Here is an 8,560-nt window from a genome sequence, read left to right as displayed (position 1 = left end):
TTGTTTTATTCAGCCCTTTTATTTTTTCCTCTTGATTTTAATGCTGCAAAGGAACTTAAAATATATATGAAAATTAACTTTAGTAACACAAACAGTTAAACATAATAATTCTTCTTAAATAAGGGCCTGTTTATATGGAAAGCGGGCTGACTCGTTTGCCGAGCCAGCCCGTTTGCCGAGATATCGACGTCACCAATATTTAAGCTTAATTTTATTTTCCGTTTATATGAATAAACGAGCTAGCCCGGATAGCGAGACCTCACTATTTTTTGCCGAGATCTCGGAAAACGGGCTGGTTAATTTCTTATATAAATTTGTACGCAAGCGTACAAATTCTTATATAAGAAATTAACCAGCCCGTTTACGCGGAAGCTTATGTAAATTCTTTTATAAGCTTCCGCGTAAAATAATAAATTTAATAATAAAACTGGCAACTTCCGTGTACTTAAAAATTTAGTTGTTTTGCTTTTATAATTTACCAAAGATCAAGTATCTTTTGAGTAATATAAAGTAATAGCTACTTTTTTATCTGCTGATAGAGCAACTACGATTGTTTCTTTTAAGGCGCCTTTTTCTTGCTTGTTTCATTATTTTACCGACAAAGAGTAAAATATCACTTGATATCATTTTTTATTTTTTTTGGCAAAAATTCATATAAACGCAATTTTAAAACTGGCTCGTTTTCCGGGCTAGCCCTTGTCCATATGAACAAGCCCTAAAAATGTTAATGTCTTGAAAAGTTGAAGAACGGTTCGTCAACTTTATTAAATTTTAACAATAAGATATTTTTTTTTATTACAATAACAATAAATTGTTATTGTATTACAAAGACGAATTACAACACAATATTTACTTGTTATTGTAGTGGGTCATTACAATACATTTTTTTTCAGATATTGTTATTGTTTTATAAAGATGAGTTGCAATACTATAATTATTGTTATTGTATTACAGAATTACAATAGTTGTAAATCACAAGTATTGTTATTGTTTCTAAATTAAGTTAATACAATAACAATAATTATTGTTACTGTTATTGTTTTCATTACAATTACAATAGTCCTAACCCTAATCAAGACAAAAGAGTAAAGTTCAACTAATTTTTGTGGTTTTTACATCTTCTACGGTAAGAAAACACTTTTTAATTGTTTCTTTGTTATTTTTGTTGCTTTTAAAGGAACATTATTAGACAAGATTGTTGTTAAAATTGCTAGAAACAAAAGTATTGATGATTCAATTTTTTTAGTTAAGTTAAAATATAAGTCATTAATTTAAAAGTAAGTATTATTAAAACATTTTAGACCAAAGTTTAAAATACTTAACAGTAGAATTATCATGTTAACAAAATGTCCACATTCATAAAATGCAGTACAAATTTTGGTTCTTTTTTTCCGGGAAAGTGCTTGGTTAGTTTTGTAGTTCCTGGAACTTTTTGAAGATCAGACGTGTTTGATTGAAGTCCGGAAAAAAATTAATTTGTGACAAAATTTTTGATACTTAGACTCAACACTCAAGTCAAGTCAACATGGTCAGGCCTAGAACAGAGATCTGGAAGCATTTCACAGAGGAGAAAGTCACTGAAGGTGGTGTGGACAAGACCTACGCTAAGTGCAACATTGGGGACTGTAAACACCTGTCAAAGATCAATGATGGCAGTACCAGTGGAATAAGAAGGCACATGGTCAGTCAACACCCTGTTGAATGGAAGGCATTGGAACAGGAAAAAGCTGAAAAGAAGCGCCAAGGAGACCAAGCCTATGAAGAGCTTGAACAGGTCCGATAATTAAAAATTTAATTTTACATTACATTTTAATTTTAGTTCTGCTTATGTATACTATTTGCCTATTTTGAATAGTTTTTGACTTTTGTTGAAAATAACTTAATTAAAGCATTGGCTAAAGCTTCGTAAAGTTACTTAAAAGTCATAAGTTATTGTTATTTAGTACTTTGAAAGTTTTAAATTATACAGCTATTCACGAAAGTTTAAACGATTGCAGAATTTTTATCAAGTATGTTTGGTTTTTGTTTAATAAAAAACAGCTATAAAATGGTATTGAATAAATTTTTTTTATTTATTAAAGAAAAAGTAATTAGCTTTAAAATGAATATGAACATATTATAAAAATTTTAATATTTATTTAGAAAAAAACAATTACAAAATATCATATAGGAAAAATAAGAAGCACAAAAGTTTAAACGAATTGCAACATTCGAACAAATAATGAAAAAAAAAAGCAAAATTAATATTTAAAGTGTCCTCCTTTGTTTTTATGGCAAAGATAAACTCGTTTATGCATTGATTCAACTAATTTTATGCACATCACGCGAGCTACCTTCAGCCAGTACTCAATCAAAAGTTGCTTCAAATGCTGAGTTGATTGAATTTCATAGTATGTCAGTTGAATGTCGATCCAAGACCAATTATTTTCAATTGGGTTGAGATCTGGTGATCTAGGGCACCAGGGCATCACATTGAACTTTTTTTTCAAAAAATATTCTTTGCTTGAGTGAGCTGTGTGAGCTGAAGCCCCGTCTTGTTGAAAGATGAATTGCTTGCTTCTGCCATACAAGTGTCTGATTGATGGAACTAAACACGTTTACAATGTGTTCTTAGGTGTATTGATTAATTCGGCCTTCGTACAGCTCACAGAAGCCTATACCTTTGTGAGAAAAACATCCCCAGATGCCAACTGAACCTCCACCTACTTGTCGACGATGTTGTAAAAACCTGTCTGAATGTTTCTCAGTTGCAAGTCTTTTGACATAGATTCTTCCCTTGCGGTTTACGACTTGAAAATTAGCTTCATCACTCCAAATAAATTTTGCCCACTGTTCTACAGACCAGTCCAGCCTTACTTTGGACCACACTAGTCGTTTACGTTTATCCGTGATTGAAAGAATAGGTTTTCTAGCAGCTATGTACGTTCCAATACCTTTGTTCAACGATGTTCGTCTCACGAGCTCTCTGCTAACTTTTGGATTACTTTTTGACTCGTTAAAGATTTGTGTTAGCTTTTTGTAGCTGAGTTTGGGGTTTTCTCTGCTCATTCTGAATATACCACTTTTGTCACGATTGCTGAGTTTGGATGGTCTCCCAGTACGCGGCATGTCGGAGACGTCCTTGGTAAGTTCCCAGGTTTTGATGGTTTTTCGAACGCAAGATTCAGAAACATGAAGTATTTTGCCTATTTGAACGTTTGTGTGATTTTTTGTCCTCGCCATACCAATAACTTGCCACTTGATCGTTTGCACGCAATTGAAATTAATTTGAAATTTACAATATTTCAAGTTGATATTCAATGAATTAAAAGCTGCCTAATGGTGTTGTGATGTACTTTTTGATATTAAACTAATCATTTTAACTTTATTTAAAAATAAAAAAAAATATTCGCACCGGATTTATCAATTAATTAGCAAATAATTGATCCTAAATAAAATCGTTTAAACTTTTGTGACACCTTTTAATTTGTATCACCTTCCTTTTAATGAAATTTCTGAGTAAACAGTGATGAGTCGAAACCTACTTTTTTTTATTCTATTAACAAATAACCTATTTACCAAATTGGAAAAAAAAATTATTTTGATATCTATTTCCGTTAGATTTTTATTCAAGAAAAACCGAAGATTAGATCTTAAAATTCTGTAATCGTTTAAACTTTCGTGAATAGCTGTAAATAATCCCTAATGTACATCCTAATGTACTTATATTGCTTTTTTGTTACTTTTTTAGTTGTATGATGAAGATGAGCAGGAGAAAGGTGGCAAAACTCCAAAGGTCCTAAACCGAACTGTAAAGAAAAGAAGGTTGGCAGCACCGACCACTCCAGAAAAGGCAAAGAACATTGATGCGTACATGAAGTACAAATCACAGGATAAGGAACAACTACGAGGAGATATTGAAATTGTCAAGTTTCTTGCAAGATGCAACCTCCCATTCAATTTGGTCGAGGCAGATGGCTTCAAGGATTTTCTGGCCTATTTTGCACATAAAATGAATGTGAAGAAGGCCAAGACGTATTCAAAGTTTAAGTAAGTTAAATGTATGAATTTTTCTTTTTGAAATAAATCATTTAGGGTTGGTACTTTTTTTTATTGGGATTATGAAATTTTTGAAATAAATATTTTGGGATGGTGTGTTTTACATTTCCCAAAAATACCCTTTTAGGTATAATGTTGGAAACAAGCATTTATTGTATAAGTATAGTATACTTACATTCCCATTTACAACCTCTATTTGAAATTGAAACAAAAATTTCAAACCTAACCTTGAACCATGTTTTTCTTTTTGATTTTAGACTACCATTGCTGCACACCAATGTCAAGAATGCCGTTTACAACGTTTTGTCGGCCGAACTTCCCAAATCACCTGGATTCGCCCTTTCTTCAGACCTTTGGAGCAGTCGAAACAATGACTCATATCAAGCCATCACCCTTCACTACATCAGAGAAGATTTCCAGCTCAGGATGTTTGTCATTGGCACTGGACATTTTGCTGAAAGACACACTGCCGATGCAATTGCCGACAAACTTGACAAGTAAGTTTTACAACTATGATAGTATTATATACAACTACGATAATACAACTATGATAGTATTATAATATAAAATATTATTTCTTCCGAGGAAATATCGTTATTTCTCGAAATTAACATTTCTAGCTCAATTAATTGTATCTCGAAACTATACTTCTTACATAACGGGACATAACGGGACATAACGGGACATAACGAGTTATAACGAGTTATAACGAGTTATAACAAAAATGTTCACAAAATTGTAAAATTTGTAACATTATGCGCATAAATGTTTTTGATTTTTGCAGGTATGTTTCTGACATTCCTGGAAATGACGGCTTCAGTTCAGTGGTATGTGTTCATGATTCAGCTGCCAACATGAAGGCAGCTATTCCAAAGTGCACGTATGTTGATGATTCTCTCTTGTGTGCAGACCACCTTCTCAATCTGGTTGTGGAAAATACGATTAAGGAGACAAAGTCAGTTCAAACAATGAATCTCGAAGCTGCCATCATCAAAGCCACTGCATTGAGTTCCAAGTGTCACCGATCAAACTTGGCCGAGCAAAGGATTGAGAAGGAGGTAAAACTTAAAATTGTCTAAATGTTTTTGACCTTATTCAGTTTTAACTTGCTAATTTAACTTTATTTAAGTTACAATTAGCTTGTAAATTTTATTTCAGGTTTTTATAATTGGTTACCATGTACTAATAACTTGGTTTTTTTTGGTTTTTCAGTACAAATCTTTAATGGACGACAGTGACCTGAGCAGTCAAGAAAGGTCATCTCTAAAAGTCGTGAAAGTCATTGCCCCAGTCAAAACTCGTTGGAATTCCGTTTCCATGATGCTTGACAGCATTATGCGAATGCGCAAGATTTTGAGCTCTATTAGAGACAATCCTGGAAATGACATTGGCCGGAAACTTGCTCAGTCAGTGCCTACTGAAGAGGAGTTTAATCTTTATGATGAGATTCTTCCAATTTTGAGAAGAATCTGTGACAACTCAGAAAGTCTTTCAGCTGATAAAAAAGTCTGCATCCACAAGGTCATTGCTCACATCTATGGCATCAATGTTCGGGCACAAGAACAGATTGACACAAAAACTCTGTCTCCAACTGCTGAAATGTTTTATCGAAAGTTGAAGAACAATCTGGAAAAGTATTTTCCAAATGGTGGCGCGAACAACACATTCTATGCCGTGGCTAACCTTCTCAACCCCTTGTACAAGGGTAAACCATTGAAAAAATTTGGTGGCGGGTATTTTGAAGCTGCCTATAATGCTTTGATTGTCAACTCTAATGCTCATCAACAGTGGCTTGCTTCAATCCAGGAAATGACCACAAATGTGCAGCAGCTCAAGGATGTCATGGCACCCGAAGATGACCCATGTTTTGACTTGATCAAAGATGAAGAGATGGCAATTGTTGGGCCTGAAAGACCTCTTACCCAGTCATCAATTGTCAGTGAATGGGACATGTATACTAAAATGCCTGCAGAGATTGGAACTGATGTGCTGAAATTTTGGAAGGACAACCAAAAAAAGTTTCCATTGCTTTCAGAGGCTGCCAGGAAATGGCTGTGTGTTCCTGCCTCTTCTGCTCCTTCTGAGCGAGTTTTCAGTTCTGGAGGTAACATTGTCTCCTACAAGAGGACCAAGCTTCAACCTGAGCAAGTTGAAAAACTGCTTTACATCCAGCAAAACTACGATCGAGTGAAGATAAAAACCTACAAGCTCACTTCCACTGAAGAGGCCATTGCCGAAGAGGATACACCATGGAGATCTACTTCCTCATCTTTGCCTGAAGGGAATGTCCCGCTAGTTGACCTTGGAGATGATTCTGAAGATGATGACCCTTTTGCTACACCTGCCACAGCTACACCTGGACCTGCCACATCAACTCCAACTGCCTAATTTGTTGACTTTACTTCACCTTTTTTTATGAAATAAATTGCTATTTAACTTTTGATTAAATAAAATGGTGAAGTTGGTGTTTGTTTCATTTCTTTTTTCCTTAAAATCTTTTAGTAACTTAGCCATGAGTTAAACTTTTGTTTAACTCATGGCTAAGTTACTAAGTAAACAGTGCAAAGAAACTAAAAAGCATGTACATTTATAACTTTTTTTTTACTTTTTCTTGTGGACAATGTTGAATTTAAATAATGTATTTTTGTAACTTTTTATTGCACTGTTTCAATGGTCGAGCGGTCTGAGGCATGAGCCCCATAACCAAAAGGTCATGAGATCAATTCCTGCCTCCTCCAAAGAAATAGTCCAAATCGCGAAATGTCATCGATTGTTTGTGAGAAAAGTAAAAAATTGAAAATCTGAATGGACTTAATCTCAATTGAGTGACGCAGTTTGAAGAAGTGTTACAAATTGGCCTAAATGGGATGTTGATTGCCAATGATGACCCAAGATGGCCATTGAAACAGTTTTTTGTTAATTTTTTAAAAAGTTAATGTACTATGTGTAATTTAAATAATGTATTTTTTTTTTAATTTTATTAGACTGTTTCAATAGTCGAGCGGTCTGAGGCATATGTCCCGTTATTAGAAAGTTGTGAGTTCGATCCCGAACAATCTCTGACATTTCGCGATTTGACTATTTCTTTAACTTTATCACTTCTTTAAACTACGTCACATTGCAAAAGCAAACCATCCTCAAAGCAAACTATGACCATTGAAAATTTTTTATTAATATTTTTTTCATTTTCTCGATATGTATCGAAATTCAGCTGTCGCGCTCGTCAAATGTCCTAAAAATGCGTACTTCAACTGATTAACTGGTTAATCAAGTTTTTTGCAAATCATTTCGGGAACTTGAAATAACTCGAAATATCCCGAAATATCCCGAAACACAAATAATTCTCGTAATGAGAAAATGAAAATTTGGGAAAAATGAGTTTCGGTTGTTACGAGAATCATTACGAGAAACTCGAAACCGTTCTCGTAATGATTCTCGTAACAACCGGGAATTTCCCGTAACGTAACCGAAATGTTACGAGAAATTAGTTGATTTTTCGAAATCGCTCTCGTAACTGATCGAAACCTCTCGTATCGTAACGTAACAATTTTCTCGATTGATTTTTCCCGAAACGTTTCGAGAATCCCTAGCTTAAAAATCAGCATTTCTTTACCGCGCATTCGACAAAGGTAGGCCTTAATACCCATACTTACCTTATTTCTTATAATACGAGGTATTTGATTAAATAGCGATGGTAATCTATAAAAAGAGTAAATTGCAAAAACCGATTTAGATTTTCGCAAATTCCCTCCGCAAATAAACTTTCCATCAGAAATTAATTGGAAATTAATTTCCGAATGACGAAAATCTAGTAAAGCTGTAAAAGCTGTAATTTGATTAAAGTTTTTATATTTAGTTCCTACAAACCTATTAGGGATAGCACATTTACTTACTTTGATGTTATAAAGTTACTTTTAAACAAATATTACTTTACATGACTTAGATTAAATGGTCAAATATTTTTACAATTAAAAGTAATTCATTTTTTAAAAAGTAGCATAGTAAAATAATATATTACATGTAAAAAATACTTACATAAAGTTAATTTTAAAAATGCGAAACTTTTACTTGTTAAAGTAATTTATTACTACTAGTAAAAGTAATTAGCTTAAAAAATGTTATTTACTTTTTCTTTGTCTATGTAGATCAATTTAAAAGTAAGTAATGTGAAAGTAATTTACTTTAAAAAGTAATTTAGATTACAAATACTTTACATCGAAATGTAATTTACTTTTTATATGTAAAAGTAAATTGTTTTTGAAAGTAATCTTACGTAAAAATAATCAGTCGATAAAACAAAAATAAAAAAGCAATAAAACAATTTTTTAAAAATTAAACAGTAAAAACGGTAGCAGGAAGAAAGCTGATACAATAATAAAATGATACTATACTAAGGCGTATCAAAGTATATAAAAGAACTATTTCGGAATTTTTTCCAGGGTGATTTTTTCCTGATGCCGTTTGAATTCCATACGTTCTGGACATTTTCGAAAAGATAATTCTTCCAGCCTTAGAGTAGTAA

This window comes from Hydra viridissima, unplaced genomic scaffold (genome assembly GCF_058129835.1).
Source record: "Hydra viridissima isolate aposymbiotic clone 2 unplaced genomic scaffold, HvirCarnegie_v1 scaffold_1, whole genome shotgun sequence".
Classification (NCBI taxonomy): domain Eukaryota; kingdom Metazoa; phylum Cnidaria; class Hydrozoa; order Anthoathecata; family Hydridae; genus Hydra; species Hydra viridissima.
This window is presented reverse-complemented; position numbering follows the sequence as displayed.